Source organism: Paramisgurnus dabryanus, chromosome 6, assembly GCF_030506205.2.
Source record: "Paramisgurnus dabryanus chromosome 6, PD_genome_1.1, whole genome shotgun sequence".
NCBI lineage: Eukaryota > Metazoa > Chordata > Actinopteri > Cypriniformes > Cobitidae > Paramisgurnus > Paramisgurnus dabryanus.
The window spans coordinates 6,438,605-6,457,292 of record NC_133342.1 but is presented as its reverse complement, the minus strand read 5'-3'; positions in this window follow the sequence as shown (position 1 = coordinate 6,457,292).

The following is an 18,688-nucleotide window of genomic DNA, read 5'->3' as shown; positions in this document are numbered from 1 at the left end:
AATACCCAGAACGGGGTCATTGTCATAGTCATTTTCATCATCATTTTACCAATGCAGGTGTATTCACCCTATGACCAGTATTGTGTTTCAAGCTGTCTGACACAATTCTTTAATAAAATACTTTGAAGAGAATTTTACATCTCAACCGTCTCTGATTCTACCGAAAAAATCCACGACATTATTGGTGCTGCGGAGCAGGGTTACAAGAGAGAACATTGGACAACTGAGTGGGATCGTTCAGAGGCCGTTCACGGTCGGGGGGAGATGTTCTCCAACCTGAGTCGATTGTTTTGTCTTTGTGGGTATTAAACTGCTAAGGCTGGCCAGCCGCTTGCTTCTTAAATTAAGGTTATGGCATTTTTTCACCTGCATTGATGAGATTTTTGACTCTGTTTGGAACACAGACAGCTCTGCGTTTTCATTTGAATTCCTTAATTCTCTTTGTAACTCATAAATGAACTAGTATTGCTATTAATGAGAAGGGACTTGTGGATGATATTACAAGATAAATTATCTCTAATAGGGAAACCTGGTCTTCCGATTAAGGTGTACTCTTATCTGAGGGTCAAGAGGACCCAGCTGTGAAACAGTTGATGGAAATTAATATTAACATAGCCAAGAGGGCGTTGACTGTTAATAGCCAAGAGGGCATTTCATTATACTAAATTTTGCTGATTTTATGGACTCAAACTAAAAACATTAATTTTGCCAAGAGGGCAGTTGAAACTAAATTTTGTAAAGCCAGTGGGCTGATTTAAATAAGAGTATCTGAAATGAGTACGGATATATATTTTTAAAGGAAAGAAAAACCAGTGGGTTGATTGTGAGCTGTTTCTTGGTGTAACTGGTTAAAGGAGACATATCATGCTAAATCCACTTTCTTAGCTCTTAAATGCATTTTCTTGTATATTTGTAGTGTTTAGAAATACATAAAAGTTGAAATTAGTCTCTTCAGGTGCTTTGTTGATATCTTTATATTCTGTTTTGGTCATATTTTCCAACCTGTTCTGATTTTTCTATTATCTATTACGTTTTTTGAACAATTACGTCACAGTATTTGCAGCGGAACTGCCAAATAAAGACATCGACTCCCAGCCCAACACTTCGAGTAATCCGCCATTTTTTATTTCTCGCTGCGATATTGTAGTCCAAGCTCAAGGATGAAGAAGTTACGATAGAGTAAGAAATGTACCCACATCTGTGGGTAAAGTCATTTTTGTGTGCCCCGAAGCACTTCAAGGATAACTACTTCACCAATCTCCAACAGTATAAAGAAAGATTTGCCGATAGACTTCGTCTGATTGAGGGGTAAATTACTTCTATCCTGGAGACGACGAGCAGAGCACTTCGGTAAGCTGTAAATAACTTTAAAAAAAATAATCAATCTGAAGGCTGCAGTCTGCAGAGATCGCTTTTGGTCATCAAGCCTGGTTTATTTAAGTTAACTGAGCATTCAATTTGCAAGTCATGAGCATATTACAACAACTTTCGATTAACTAAGAATAATAGTCAACTTTATAATTGTTAATTTTCTGAAATAAGACCGTCTTGATGACGTATGCACCCTATAAATGCGATCTCCGGAGGCTGCAGCCTTCGGATTGACAAACGGCATTAACACACCATTGCGATACCTCCATATCAAGACGTTGTTCAGCAGGTTCGTCGTCTTCATTTTCATCTCGCTCCGTTTCCGACAATGGCTCGAACATGTAAGGCTGGATGGACAAGTTTTCCGTTGTTGACATTTTGTGAATATCGAGTGAATAAAAAGTTTCTGTGCCGCTAGATAATCGTATCTCTGCTATAAAACTACAAAAATGGCGGGGTGGAGTTTAACCGAGTGTCACCTCTGCAACCTGGAGAGGGGGCAGGGTATGACGTGCATTTAAAAAGACAGCACCAAAACGAGTTGCTCTCAGATGCACATCAGAAAAGGGGTAAAAAGGGGGCCTGTGGGGCTATAATAATGAGGAATTCAGACCCAAGCATTGCAGTTCCGCTTTATATAGACCACAAATAGATGATTTATATGTAAAAAGGACAGATTTAAAAGCATGATATGTCTGCTTTAAGTTACGAAACAAAAGTGAGACAAGAGAGAAGATTTTTGTTGAGGGAGAAACAGTGGGTTGCTTAAATGAGTAATTTATCGATGAACTATGATACAATAAATTGCTCTATGAAACAAATATAAGGAGTTTGCATCGTTTGTGTACCAAGGTGCTTAGAACGTGCAAACAAGGGGGGCGAGAGAGAGTAGTGTGAGGGAAAAACCAGTGGGTTGCTTGAGTGAGTGTTTATGAGTGCTTCAATCGATGAACTATGATACTATAGAGAGTTCACTGATATGGACACAGTGTTCAAGGGTGCTTTATCGATGAACTTTGATACTATAAAGTATTCTTTGAGATTAACACAGTGTTTAAGGGTAATTTATCAATGAACTATGATACTATAAATTACTCTATCAAATATAGAGTACAAGGGAAAAAGCTTTGGTCCAACTTAAAGTTAAGAAAGTGTTTATTAATTGGTGCATGGTAAGGATTTACCATAAGTGAATTGTTTTAAAACGACCCAAGAGGATTTCTGCATTTTATTCAACCCATATGAGAATTTTGATTTTGAAAGTTTGGGGTAAGAGTCATCCTGTGTTAAAAAATATTGTCCATGATTGAATGTCAGTTGTTACTGAAAACATTGAATTTTGGTGGAACCTGAAATCTTTATCTAATATTGAAAAGTCATTATTGAGTGTATTTGATTTAACAAAAGAAAAGTTAACAGAAGGAAGTTTAACAATTAAAACAGAAGCTTCTGAGATCAATACAGTTACGTCTGCATTTAAAATAGCCCAATTTATCAGAGAGATCTTTTGTGTTAGTTTTAGTTAGCCTTAGATAAGAAGTTTTTCTAGTTGTAAGATTAATGTGTCAAAGACAATTGTGGGATATAAAGAACTGAGCATTGAAAGTGATAAGTTTAATTTGAATCAAAAAGTGGTTGTGTGACAGATAAAGTGACTGGTATACTAGAAGTAACAAATATCCCTTTCACTGGCCAGAACAGGGAACGCGGAACAAAGAAAAAATAAAGAGTATGAAAATTTGGATGACTAATTATATAGCTAATCAGGATCTGAAAACCAAGAAATATGGAAAGAAGAAAAATAGAAAAGCTTTGTTGATGGAATGGAATTGTGGGAAAAAGCTAGAGGTTTCTGGAGTAAGGAAGCTGAAAGAGTGATGGCTGATAGAGAAGAGGTCAGAGCTCAAGAGCTGGCAAAGCACAACGAAAGAACAGAAAAGACAAGATTGTTAGAACAGCCAGTAGACACTGCAAACCAATTACCTGAGGTAACTAAAACTGTTAAGCCACCGCCCTATGCACTGCCCACTGCCTCTGCCTCCCTCAATCCATGCCCTCTCTCTACCACACACACAAACTGCCCTCCCTTCACTTCTTTCTCTGAAAGTCGCCCTCCCTTCACTGCTCTCACTCCAGCCCCAACCACCCCTGTTGCTTCACCAAATGATAACACACTGTATCCAGTTATTAAAGGAACTATGCAGCTTAAAGGGGAATTAGAAGTTGAGGGAAATGTGGAACTGTATGATGAGATGCATAGAGGCAAGAAAGGATCATTCAGTGAACAAAGTCAGGCAGCAGGAGAAGCTAGTCAGTATACCAGGACTCAGTTAGAACATCTGGACTGACTAATTGAACAGAGAGCAAAGGAAATAACAGAATTAACTAAAGAGGTGAAGTCGTTGGGTTTAGCAGGGCTATCGCAGGACAGAGAGCTGGGTGAAAGATTACAAGAGGAAGAAAGGATGATTTTGGAGCAAGAAAGGCAGGATAGAGAGATAGCAAAAGAAAGGGTGCTTAAGCAAGGGTAGGGCAGTGCAGGCTATGGAACAGAGAAAGCGAGAAACTGTTGACTGGGTAAATATGAAATGACACAAGAGTACCCAGCCTCTAAAGACGGTATATATATGACAAAAATGTCAGGACCTGATGGATTAAGAACTTACAGAGCTAAGATGTTGGTAGAGGAGAGAAACAAAGATTTGGAGTATAGGGACACATTAGCTTTAGACTTTGACCCAATAGAGGACAGATCCCCATTCTTGAAAAGCACCCCTAGAGGTGGAATGAATGAGCCAGGTGTGAGTGTATTTCCGTTGCGTATTGAAGGGAAAACAGCTGGGTATGTCTCATGGGCTCATAGGGATTTAGAGACTATGATAAATCTGTTGCCAAGTTTAAGAGGCGGTGCTGGTCCCTTGATCGGTGCGTTGGAGAAAGAGACGCAAGGTTAAAGATTGGCGGTGGGTGACATAAAAGCCTTACTGGCAAAAATCACTCGTTTGAGGGAAATAGAGGATGTGTTGTGGTCAGCAGGTATGGGACAGAGTGTGGTTTCGTCTGATTTTGACGGCCAGGCTCTTGACTGTTAAAGAGGCAGACTTTGGGGTGCCTTGAGAACTGAGTTCCCTGTCAAGTTTGACAGCACCAAACTGGCCCCTGCTGCACTGGGTCAGGAGAACTGTGCACTGTGGATTGCTAAAAAATGCAAACTTGGACAGGGCAGGGGCTGAGAAAAATCCCACTGACCCAAGAGACTTTGAAACCAGACTGTTCAGAAAACAACTGCTGGACGCACTGCCAGTGTCTGTGCAAAACAAACTGAGTGACACCCCATAGTTCATAGTTCATAGTTAATTTTATTGTCATTCTACTGTATACATGTATACAGGAGAACGAAATTTTGTTTCATACAGATCCATGTGCAACCAAATACAAATATATATAACAACAACACCTGATACACACAATACATACCAACAGTAACCCATACAGTACAGTAAAAACCAAAATAATTGTGCAACTCAACCATAAGAAAGTCATTATTATTTAAAGTTATTAAGCTCTTAGTCCTTCAATGGGGGTGGGAAATGGGAAACAGCAATTTATGACAACGGTATGATGACTGGCACCCTGGTGTTTAGGGCTCTGACAGCTTGAGGAAAAAAACTATTGTAGAATCTCGTAGTGCGAGTCCTGATGCTGCATAACCCCCTACCAGATGGTAACGGGACAAACACACTATGTGAGGGATAGGAGGGGTCCTTTATGATGGCAGAAGCTCTGTTCACACAGCGTGACGTAAAGATGTCTTGAATGGGTGGTAGAGAGGCCCCTATAATCTTCTCTGCTGTCCTCACTATGTGCTGCAGGGACTTACGTTCGTGTGCTTTACAGTTTCCAAACCACACAGTGATACAGTAGGTTATTATGTTCTCCACAGTTCCTCTGTAGAAGGTTTTAAGGATGGGTGAAGGGAGCCGTGCTCTCTTTAGTTTCCGCAGAAAATGCAGGCGTTGTTGTGCTTTCTTCAATATGGTACTGGTGTTAACAGACCAGGGGCCGGATTCACAAAACATTCTTAAGAAGAAAAATCTTCTTAACTGCCATTTTTATCTTAAATTCAAGCTTAAGAAAAAAGTTAAGAATATTTTGTATTCTCAAAAAAGCTTCTTAAGAAAGTTCTTATTTTTTTCCTTAAGTATGTTCTTAAGAAAAAACTTAAGAAGAATTCCAATTCTCGAAAAATAAACTGTCTTAAATAACATCTTAAAGTTAGGATAACCTTACAGTAGTCTTAAATCTCAAAATGTAAGATGTTTTATAAGTTATCGTGATTGTTTTAAATGTGACATGTTGTATTTTGTAGTCTGAAATGGCAATTTTATCAGTTTACTTCACATAGATTAGTTTAAAGAGGAATTCAACACTCATATAATGAAGTTTAATAGCTTACTCAGTAATATGTCATACAACACAAATAAGTATTAGTGATAATATTAGCAAACATGTAACTTCCTCCGTAATAGCCTATTCATTATGAAATTACTTAACAGCTTAAAGTCGCTCTAAGCGGGAGGCGGACCGGTAATCGCTCTGTCATGTGAGTCGAGGGCTCCGAAACTGCGGGCACTTGACCCTCCGCGTCCGTCTCTTGACGCGTGAGCGCGGGTCGCGGGAGACGAAAGCCTTGGGCACGGAGAGTGAAGCACGCACACTCAGAGCAGTCGGCCCGCATGACGGACCGATTGGGACATTATGGATTTATATTTACGCACCGCACCGCCTTAATACTAGCTGACCTCTGTTACAACAGCGAACGTATCACGTTAATGATCGCAAGGTAGTCAAAAGATTAATGGATAAATTTATTGTTACCTCATTAGCAGGGTATAATTCATTTAAAGCTTGTCATTTTATTCTTAAGACACAAATTTAAAATATTCTTAAGAAAAAAATTGAGAACTTCTTAAGAAATGTTTGAGAATTGCACTTAGGAACATTCTTACGCACTTCTTATAATTTATCTTAAGAACTTTCTTATTTTTTGTCTTAAGAATGTTTTCGTGAAACCGGCCCCAGGTTATTCACCAAAAACGCAAACTGCACTGTAAGTTTTATGCTAATGTACAAACTTGCATAAAAAAGCTCACAGGAAATAAATCATACAATAAATATGAATAGCCTATTTGTTGACTCTCTCTTTATTTGACCACAGCCTATTGAAACAAAAAGGTTTGTGAATGAGTTGTGTAGGTCTGTAATTATTGTGTAATCTTTAGTTTACACTTCAGTCACAAACGTGAATTATAGAACCATTTTAATAAAAATGGTTCTTTGCCCTCCAAGGGCTCTAAATGGAACCCTTTTTTTGGTAAAAGGTTCTATTGGCCAAGTATAGAACCCCATGGTTTTATATAGAACCTCAAGGAACCTTTTTTTTTTAGAGTGTAGGTGGGTGCAAAAATGTGCCGTTTTGGGTGTGTCCTTTAAAATGCAAATTAATTGATGAAATTTAATTGAAACTCAATTGTGCTGTGAATTATTTTCTCTCTCTCCTTTTCTCTGCACTAAATGGCAGTGCTGTGATTGGATAGTGCAGATTAAGGGGCGGTATTATTATAATAAGAGCTCCTTATGACATCATAAGGAGAGCCAAATTTCAACAACCTATTTTCTCATGTGCTTGTAGACAATGTTTAACCAAAACTTGCTTGATCTTTTTCACATTTTCTAGGTTGATAGAAGCACTGGGGACCCAATCATAGGACATAAACATGGAAATAGTCAGATTTTCATGCCATGGCCCCTTTAAACACTGAAAAGATAATAAAAGACTTGACAATTTTTTAAATGAATAAAGGTTAAAGGGACATTCCACATTTTTTTGAAAATATGCTCATTTCCCCATAGAGTAAAACATTTGATTCTTTCCGTTTTTATGAATCCATTCAGCTGATGTCCGCTAGCAATTTTAGCATAGCTTAGCACAATCCATTGAATCTGATTAGACCATTAGCATTGTGCAAAAAATAACCAAAGAGTTTCAATATTTTTCCTATTTAAACTTGACTCTTCTGTAGTTACATCGTGTACTAAGACTTATGGAAAATTAAAAGTTGCGATTTTCTAGGCTGATACCTGTATGGCTAGGAACTATACTCTCATTCTGGCCTAATGATCAAGGACTTTGCTGATGTAACATGGCTCAAAGCTCAAAGCCTTTACTAAAAGATCAGCATAGAAAATAAAAACTCAGAGGAAAATTCATACCTGGTAATGAAAGACACACAGATGTGTGGGAAGTTCTGAATAAAGATGCTTTCATAATGTTTGAATACACACACAAAATGTGGGGAAGATTCTTGCTAAGAATGCTTCCCCGAATATTTTGCCAGGCCACTCTTTATACACAGCTTTACACATAGGAGATCAAAGTCCCACATCAGGATTTGGTTGTTCAGGATCTTGTGACCTGGGGCACCAAATGGGATTGTTAGCCATATCTCCTTAGGAAGAGTGCAGATTATGCTCAAAGTTCTTAACTTTAGTTCACTTTATCTTAGAATTTAGAAATTTAGACCTTTTTATGCATCACACCATGACTTTAAAATAATACCAGACATGAATATAAAATTGTCATCTTATTAAATATATAAGAACATATATTTTTAACATTTACTCACTGATATGAGTCAGCCCATTTAGATGAAGAGATCAAGTAATCAAACCTCTGAGATGATGAGATCAAGATACTCAAGCTTTAAGATTAGGAAGATTTTGGGTTCAAATCATCTGTGTTTATTCTCAGGCTAGGGCCAGTAGGTCCGTATTAGAGGAGAGTGGAGAGGAGAGAGGACATGAGGCAGGAGAAGAATGTGAAGAAGAGAGAGGAGATGAGAGGACACAGGACAGAGAACAGAGGAAAAATACAGAGGAAAAGAAAGAACACATGATGGAGTAGAGGATAAAGTATATGGAAGAATAGGAGAGAGTGGAGGAGTGAGAACATACACAGTAGAAGAAAGTGAAAACACTAAGGGAGAAATTGATTACTTCATTCGTCCCCATCATGAAAGCTTGAAGACCTTTTTGAACATCATCCTCAACAAACATTAAGTAATCCAGTAGTGCAAAAAGTGTTCTGTTGCAAGGATGGCACTAATAGAAGGTGCCTTACTTACCGCCAAAACCTCATGCATTACATTGCTATGTCTGCTTAGCATTTGCCAAGTCAACTGACAAATCTCCCTTCATTAGTGGTATGACAGACTGGAAACATGTGCATCAGCACTTAGAGGAACACAAAAAATACATGGCTCACAAATCCTGATGTGAAAGACTTACGTACTGTAGTGGAAGTCAGTTGTCCTCACACAGGAAACAAATCCTAAAGAAATGACAAGTACTGGAGCGTGTAGTTGATGTTGAAAAAATGATTGGCAAAAGAGTCCTTAGCTATAGGTCAGAGAGTGAGGCTGCATACATGCTTGATGACTTTAATATTGATCATGGTAACTTCTTGGAGGTTATAGTCCTGTTAAGCAAGTATGACATCTGTCTAAAAGAGTATTGCAAGGAATGTATCGAAAAATCATTAATTCTGTCATTAACACTATTCAGCAGCTTATCCAGGAAACCATTGTGAGAGACAAGAATGCTGAAATGTTCTCACTTCAGATTGACACCACACAAGACATCACCTCACAAGATCAGTGTTCTGAATTTGTACGATATGTTACGGACAAAATTCACAAAAAGGCTTATCAGCATTGACAAGTGTAAGGAATCGACTGGACAATATTTTGTCAGTCTTGTTTCAGAGCTTTACTGAGAAGCTCATTTTGGATCTGAGCAAGTGCATCGTGCTACAGATGATGCATCTAATATGCAAGGCCATTACAAAGACTTTTCTACTCAGATGTCCAAAGTGGCACCAATTCAAGTGCATGTTTGGTGTTATGCGCATGAACTCAACCTAGTTCTGGCTGACACAACACAAACAGTAATAGAAAGTGGTTCACTGGTTGCAGTTCTCAATGATATTGCTGTGTTTTTCGTAAGTCATACAAAAGGATGAATGTGTGGGAAAGTGAGAGCCAGGGCAAGCACCAGAGGCGACTCTCACCAATTGGCAAGACAAGGTGGTGGGCCAAAGATAATGCTCTCTAGAAAGTGTTTGGATCATTTGCAAATCCAGATAATTGTCTCTATGTGGATGTCATCCTTGCATTGACAGCGATACAAGAGGATATGACCATGAAAACAACTGCTCACGTTAAAGCACGAGGATTTGTTGAGGCTCTGCTTATATGAGATGTATGAGATGATACTGACAGCACAAACCTTCCTCAGAATATTTGAGCAGATATCACCACTGTCCAAATACCTCCAAACACAACGGATGGATATTTTGTCTGCCCACAGAATGGTTATGGCAACACATGAAAGCCTGAAAAGCTTGTCAAGAGACTTTATCTCGGTCAATGCAGCCACAGAGAAATTTGTTCTGTGGGCAAATGAAAAATTGCAGGAGCAAGACAAAGAGATAGAGCTGGAAGTTGAGTCTGCATTACCATCAAAAAGGAGGAGGAAGAAGACAACCAGGCCTGGAGAGATTCCTCATGCTGAAACGGTCACAAAACCCGAAAAGGTTTATGAAGTTACAGTCCATAATCAGATCATGGACACAGCTACTGAGACACTGCACAGGAGGTTTCTGGGTCATGGATCACTCTATGCTTGCATTTCTAGACACCAGGAACTTCACTCAGTTAAAGACGTCCTCTCTTCCACCATCGAGAGCTTAGCAAATGTCTGTTGAGGTTTGACAGTGAAGCAACTGCTGAGAATTTACAATGTGAATTTAGAAATTTTGTTCTACAGTGGAAACAATTGAAAATGTATCCGCTAGATGAGTACAAGATCAAAACATTGGAAGACAAGACCGAAGATGAAGGGGTTGAAATCAGATGCAAGGAGTGTTCCTCGTGTAATGAATGTCCACTCTGTTGCTATCAGATTCTTGGGAGGTTCAATCTGATGTCAAATGGCTACCATCTCCTAGATCTGGCATACAAGTTCCTGCTCACCCTGTCAATCACTCAGGTTACCTGTAAATGCACATTTTCAACATTTTAGTTCATTAAAACCAGACTCAAAAGCAAGCTCTCACAGGAGCACCTGGAAGCTTTTATGTTGATGGCAACAGAGACGGACATCCTTTTCTCACTTGACTCTGATGTAATCATTGACAAAGTTCCAGAGAAAAGTAAACTGTTTATTAAGCTTCTTTTGTAGGCCCTGGCAGTGATGTTGCACCTCATGATATATAGTTACAGCAGAAATTGTGTACCCTAAGAATTAATATTTCTATTAGAATAATAAGCAGCACAGAAATTAGAACCTTTATTTACAATAAAGCCTGATAAAATCATTTGCATTTTCTTTGTTTATTATATTCAAAGTTCTTTTCTTAGTTTTGAAAGTAAATAAACTCAATTTATTCAGAAATTTTACATGCAGATGTGTGCTTGTGTGTGCGTGCATAGTGGGCCAGTCTGGATGAAGTCCAGGGCTGATTTTTTTCCCAGTCCAGCCCTGAATTTTAACACTTTAACATAGAAAAAGTCAGATTTTCATGGTATGTCTCCTTTTATTGGTTTTATTTTATACTGGTTTTATTTTACTGGGACATTTTATTTAAGTAATGTGCAATTTAAACATTGAATAACTTTGGATAAGGTCTTTAAACATATTGTTAGAAATGTTTAGTATAAATCCACTGTTGTATTCAGCATTGTACACTGCAAAAAATGATGTGTTAGATTTTAACACATTGTGTGTTTCATGCCATTTAAGGCGTTATTTCATGTTAAAATAAATGAAAGGGACAACACAAGTTGTGTTAAAAACAGTGACAGGAGTAATGGTTACAAAGTAATTCCGTTACTGTAATTCCACTACTTTTAGCGGTAATAAACCTGTAACAAACAATTTTTAAGTGAAATTTAAATGAGTTGGTTACTCGATTTACACTATTTTGTGATAAATGAACACTTGCAGACAAGACATTTCTGATCTAATGTTGCAGGACCGTGGTGGGCGGCACAATGAATAATAACACAGAAGGTGTGTTAGTATAGGGACGACACATTTAATGTGTTGTCCCTATACTAACACACCTTGTGTGTTATTTTTCATTTTGCCGCTCACCACAGTCCTACGATGTTAAATCAGAAATGTCTTGTCTGCAAGTGTTCATTTATCACAAAATAGAGTAAATCGAGTAACCAACTCATTTAAATTTCACTAATTGTAACTGCTTTACTTGATAAAAAAAATAGTTCGTTACAGGTTTATTACCGCTAAAAGTAGTGGAATTACAGTAACAGAATTACTTTGTAAACATTACTCCCGTCACTGTTTTTAACACAACTTGTGTTGTCCAGGGGCGATTCCAGTATTTTATAAATGGGGGGGGGGCACAGGGGGGACCATGAACCAGTCAGGGGGGGCCAATCAGAAAATTCAAATGAAAATAAATACTGGTTTAGAAAATATTAAGTATGGTTCCCAAAATCTTGTGCAATGCCACGTGCTCTAATATAGAAGGTATTAATTTTTTGTATTTTGCATGGATTAGACAACACAGTTCTGTTCCAGAATAGTTCACTTTAAATAAATTGCCATAATTTACTCATCTTAAAGTTATTTCAAACCTGTATGAGTTTTTCTTCTGCTGAACACAAAATAAAATATTTTGAAGAATCTTAGTAGCCAGAAAGTTGATGAACCCCATTGACTGCCATGTTATTTTGTTCCTACATGTGATGTACTTTAATAACGAGGCAAGGCACACGTTTCTTAACTTTATAAGAGGTCTCTCAGCAAAACATACAACTCACACATGAGGGTATACAGGCTCAACCATTTTGTCATGACCTGCGCAGAAAGGCACACCCACTAAACTAACGGCAAGCCATTAGGGACCACCTGTAATGCACATATTTAACAGTATTAAATACACCACATTACCCCCCCTTTAAAACTAAAGGTAATCTCCACAGAGCATAAACATATAACACCAACTTAAAACTATACTGCTTAGTGTAGTGAACCGGATTGTGATTTCACCCCGGTTAATGAAACAAAAGCATGTTTAACCATGCAATAACTCAACCCTCTTATATAATTGAACAAGCCCCAGTATCAACTATATTTAATCTCTATAACGTGACGGCCGCTTAGTCACGCGCTCCGAGCGCCTCAAAGTCACTGTTTCTGGATCAGGCAACCCGGGCTGGTCCAGCGTTAAAGGTGGTGGTGCAGGTGCTGCGGAAACTGACACAGCAAGGTCAGTCTCCTGCTCAGATGACTGAGTTGCTTCCTTAGACTCTGAATTTGAAACACCCTGAGGGTATCGAGGTCGCAACTGATCTCCGTGACGTCTGTACACTTGGTCAGTTAACTCTCCCTGCACCCGGTACGACACCGGACCTGTCTGTTGTGTAACTACTCCAGGGATCCATTTGGGTTTATCTCCTGCAGTATTGCGTAGATACACAGGATCATCCACATCAAACTGTCTCTCAGCAGCCCGATGGTCATGTTCCTCCTTCTGCTGATACTGCCTCCTCCTCACCTTCATGGCGATGTTAGGCTTTAGGAAGTCCAATCGCGAACGCACATGTCTCTTCAAATGCAAATCTGCAGGTGACTCACCTGTTGCACTATTGGGGGTTGTGCGATATCGCAGTAGGAAATGTGAGATTTTGTCCTCAACACTCAAATCCTCTCCATTCAGCTTCCTCATGCCTGCTTTGAATGTGGCAACATACCTCTCAGCGAGGCCATTAGTAGCTGGATGCCTTGGTGCACCAGTAGTATGAAGGATCCCGTTCCTTTTCATGAACAGCTTAAACTCATCTGATGTGAAAGTTGTGGCATTGTCTGTGACAACTTGCTCTGGCAATCCATATGATGCAAAAAGTCTCCAAAGTCTCGAAATGGTTGCGGAGGATGTTATTTGTGCCATTTTGAAAACTTCCAGCCACTTAGAATATGCATCGACAACTATCATAAACATGTGACCCATGAACGGCCCAGCAAAGTCAATGTGGAGTCTTTTCCAAACATCTCCTGGAAACTCCCAGGGGTGCAGAGGGACTAGACGTGGCATACGCTGCTCCAACTGGCACCTATCACACTGTTTACAGGTTTTTTCAACGTCCATGTCTACATGTGGCCACCAGACATATTGCCTTGCAATGGTTTTCATCTTCACAATGCCAGGGTGTCCGCTGTGGATCTCATTTAGCACTGCTGCTCTCAGCTTTGTCGGCACCACTACTCTTGTTCCCCATAGAACACAACCTTGCTCAACAGATAGTTCTTCTTTTTTTTTGTAGTACACTTTCAGTTCTTCTGATATGTCTTTCGGCCACCCTTCCATGATGTATCTGTACAGCCTAGATAGCTCTGCATCCTTACGTGTTGCCTTCGAAATTTGTTTTGCACTCAGTGGTGCATCTTCCAGGTGCTCACAGATCAGTGCATGTAGGTATGCCGTCATAGTCTCTGTTCCTGCATCTGTAGTTTCAGGCAGGGGGACACGAGACAGACCATCTGCATTTCCGTGTTCTTCTGACTGGCGATAGATTATGTGGTAGTCATAGGCCGACAGTATAATAGCCCATCTCTGTATACGCGCTGCTGCCATTGTTGGAAGTCCTTTATGTTCTCCAAACAGCGTGAGCAGGGGTTTATGGTCTGTGATTAAATTGAATTTCCGCCCCCACAGATATTGGTGGAACTTCTTCACTCCATACACCAGACTCAACGCCTCCTTTTCAATTTGCGAATAGTTCTTTTCCGCAGGTAAGAGCGTACGAGAAGCATAGGCTATTGGATGTTCTTGTCCATCATGTGTCGTGTGCTGAATAACGGCTCCAATGCCGTATGCCGAAGCATCACATGCGAGAGAAAGCGGCAGGTTTGGATCATAGTGAACTAATACCTTGTCACTGGCCAACATTTCTTTGCACCTATCGAAAGCGTTCTGTTCCACTTTACTCCACTCCCATTTTGTTTGCTCTTTCAGCAGTCTGTAAAGCGGGGCCAAAACTGTACTTTGCTGCGGTAAAAAACGACCATAATAGTTGACCAACCCCAAGAAAGCTCTGAGCTCTTTGATGTTTGTGGGTGGTGGGGCATCATGCACAGCTCTGACCTTGTCCTTAGAAGGGTAGACTCCTTTTCCATCCAACATGTGACCTAGGTACTCGATTTGCGTCTTCCCGAAGTCACACTTTGCCTTTTTTACTCTCAGGCCATTCTCTTGCAGCCGCTGTAGAACTCTGTCTAGGTTCATCAGATGCTCAGTTTCGTCCCTTCATCCAAATAGACCACTACATTGAGGTCCTTCATCACGTTCTCCATGATCCTTTGGAAAATACTGACAGCAGAATTAATGCCAAAACAAAGCCGATTGTACACAAACAGTCCTTTATGCGTGTTTACAGTTGTATACTTTTTGACTCATCATCTAAAAGGACTTGTTGGTAAGCGGCTGCCAGGTCAATTTTGGAAAATATTTTCCCCCCACACAACGCTGCCAGAACCTCTTCAATGCGTGGTAGTGGGTATGTTTCAGTATTTGTAGCCATGTTCACAGTTACCTTATAGTCGCCGCACAAGCGGAGTCCACCATCCCGCTTGGTTACAGGGACCACTGGAGCAGCCCACTCACTGTGCTTCACAGGGCTGATGACACCATCTTTTTCCAGGCGCTCCAGTTCTTTGTCTACCTTTTCTTTCATTGCGAAGGGCAGGACACAGGCTTTATGGAACCTTGGAACTGCGTCAGGCTTCACAGAAACTGTTGCTTTAATACCTTTTAATGTCCCCAACTCATCTTTGAAAACATCAGTATATTTATCCAACACATCTTTGATGGACTTGGGTTTAGTTGTTGGGTGTGTAACATTTTCTGTGACTTTTTTAATCATTTTCCAATTCAGTTTGATTTTATCCAGCCATGCACGTCCACACAGCGAAGGACCTTCTCCAGCCACTACTATGAGTGGTAGATCAGCACTCTGATTTCCATAAATCACTTTTGCAATAAACTGTCCTTTCACTGGAATGGTCTCTCCTGAATATCCCTTCAGTGCGACGCTGCTGCCCTCCAGCGGCACATGTGAGAATGACTGCTCATACACATTTTCTGAGATGATGCTGACTCCTGCTCCTGTGTCAATTTCCATCGGCAGTTTTTTTCCATTTACATCAAAAATTGCCCTATATGGACGTCGGCCAGCACCACTTGCACTGAACACAGAAAACATCAGAATTTCATCTTCTATCTCGTCAGCTTGTACGTAGCCAGTCATTTTTTTTTCTTTTCGCACACTGTTTCTCTTCCCCCTTTTCTCCTGCATCTCACGTGTCTGCCCCCCAGTCCTGCATGCCTTCTGAATATGTCCGACTTTGCCACATTTATGACACTTCACATTTTTGTAATAACAATCATTGGCACTATGATTCTTTCCTTTACATCTATAGCACCCTTCTTGTTTTGAAGGTGATCGCTGTCTCCCCTTTACCTTGTGAACAGCGGTGACATCATCACCTTTCCGCAACTGCTGCGCATCTCGGTGGGCTGTCTCCATGTTAACAGCAAGCTCCACAGCTCTCGCAAAAGTCAGTCTATCCTCCGAGAGTAATTTGCGCTGGCATGCCTCAGAACTGACACCGCTGACAAAGCCATCACGTAGAGCTTCATCCAGCCTGTCCCCGAAATCACACTTCGCAGCAAGTTGGCGCAGCTCAGCAGCATATTCCGTCACTGTTTGGCCGCTTTTCTGGACACATTTACGGTACCTGAAACGCTCGGCGATAACCAATGGTTTAGGCTCATAGTAATCTTTTAGAATGGTCACAATCTGATTAAAAGTTTTGTCCTTCGGCTTGTCAGGCTGGACCAGGTTGCGTAGAAGACCATATGTAGCTGCGCCGACAGAACTCAACAACACGGGAACTTTCTTCCCGTCGTCGACATCATGAGCCTCGAACAGCAACTCCATGCGTTCAACGTAGGCAGACCACATTTCATGCTCCGGCTTAAACTCATCCGGTCTTTGGGAAAAGTGCGCCATTTCTACGAACCAATCCGTTTTATCTCGTCGCCAATTATGTGATGTACTTTAATAACGAGGCAAGGCACACGTTTCTTAACTTTATAAGAGGTCTCTCAGCAAAACATACAACTCACACATGAGGGTATACAGGCTCAACCATTTTGTCATGACCTGCGCAGAAAGGCACACCCACTAAACTAACGGCAAGCCATTAGGGACCACCTGTAATGCACATATTTAACAGTATTAAATACACCACACTACATATGAACTCAATGGGATCCATCAACTTATTTTGGTTACCGACATTCTTAACTCTTTTCTTTTTTGTGTTCAGCATAAGAAAGAAACTCATACAGGTTTGAAACAAGTTTAGGTATATGACAGACCATTTAACTTCTTACACCCTGAAGCTATTTTGGGGATTTTCGCCTGGATTTGGCCTACCTAATTTCAAAAGCTTCCCATACCCACACGCAGAGGTTTACATAAAAAAGTTTGATATCATTTAACAGGAAAGCCTTTGAAATTACATAAAACACTGTTGAAAGTGCTCAACATGGTTGTATGTGATATCAGTCCTCTAATAAACACAAAAATAAATAGGCGCTTTTTGATGTTTTTTTTCTAAAGTTTTTATTTGAAAGTGTATAACTCTGGCCCTGGGTATCTCAGCTCCCTGCAGATAGTTTTGTTTGATTCCAGCAATTGTCAGCTTACAGAGGAAAAGGAATTTTTTCTCTATCATAATCTATGCAAAAGTTATTTTACTCCAACTGAAGGGAGGAATAATACCCTTTTTGTATACAATTTCTGCCTAAAAACATTTGAAGTGCTCCCATAACCACATACAGTGGAATAAATGCAATTTCTGTATATCATTTTAAAGAAAACCCTTTGAAGTTACATAAAAAGCTGCTGTTTGTGACAAATATAGTTATTTATGTTGTTTTTCATATGATGAAACACCAAATTTTCTTTTTTATGTTGTAAATACTGTCTTTGATAGTGTATAACTCTGGTTCTGTGTACTCTAGCAGACTACAGACAGTTCTGGTTGTTAGCAGCAGCAGACAGTAAACACCCAAAAAAATGCAACGTCAAATTATGAATACCCAGTTTTTGTCATGTAAGATAGGCTTTTCACACCTGAAATTGTTAACCCTGGGTTATTTTAAAACCAGGGTTAACGGAATCCTGGGTTATTTTTTTCATGTTTCACACTGTTCAAACCTAACCAGGGGTTAAGAGATAACCCTGGGTATTCATAATTTGACGTTTCACACTGTGCATTCCTAAACCCTGGGTCAGGAGTCTCCAACCCAGCTCCAACACACCTGTCTGTAATTATCAAGCAACCCTGAACACCTTGATTAGCTACTTCAGCTGTGTTTAATTAGGGTCATAACATTCTAACCCTGCTTCGTTTCACACTGCATGCGTTTGGCACCGCAATGCGGGGTTAACACCACAAATGCGGTGCTAACCCTGCTCCGGAGCAGGGTTTCATAACCCTGGGTAAAAAGCGGTGCTAACACCGCTTTCAAATTACAGGTGTGAAATGCTCCTTAACCCAGGGTTAAAAGCGGGGTTTAGAATGAAGATAACCCAGGGTTAAGCGCAGTGTGAAAACCCCTAGAGAGGCACTGTCGAGGTTCCGCACGCAGCAGTGAGAAAACGTGCGCGCCAAGAGAGGCGCTTCTGAGCGCTTGCAACGGCGAATGAAGCCGTTTTAAATAGTAAAGAAACATTTTCACATTAACACTGCGTTTGGGTTTATCTGTCCTTGTTTCTGACAGTTTCACTTTGTAGTTTTTTACATTTGATGTTGTCAAAGTAACTTAAAAGTAAAGTAATTAGTAATTAGATTACTTTTTGCATGTAGTAATCAGTAATGTAATCAAATTAAAATTTTAAAGTAGTAATTAGTAATTTGTAGTGGATTACTTTTTTTGAGTAACTTACCCAACACTTGTGTTGAGTCTGTGGCGTGGCGCCCGCTCCTTCTACGTGTTCGCACGAGTCTCAAATCAAACAGTGATTGGCAACTGGTCCAATGGTGCGGTGGGTGTCGTGGTGTCTCTTTTCTCCTGTTTTAAAAATGCGCAACTACTATGCTGCTTCTTCTTCTTAGCGTTCGCGCGAGTCTCAAATCAAACAGTAATTGACAGCTCTCT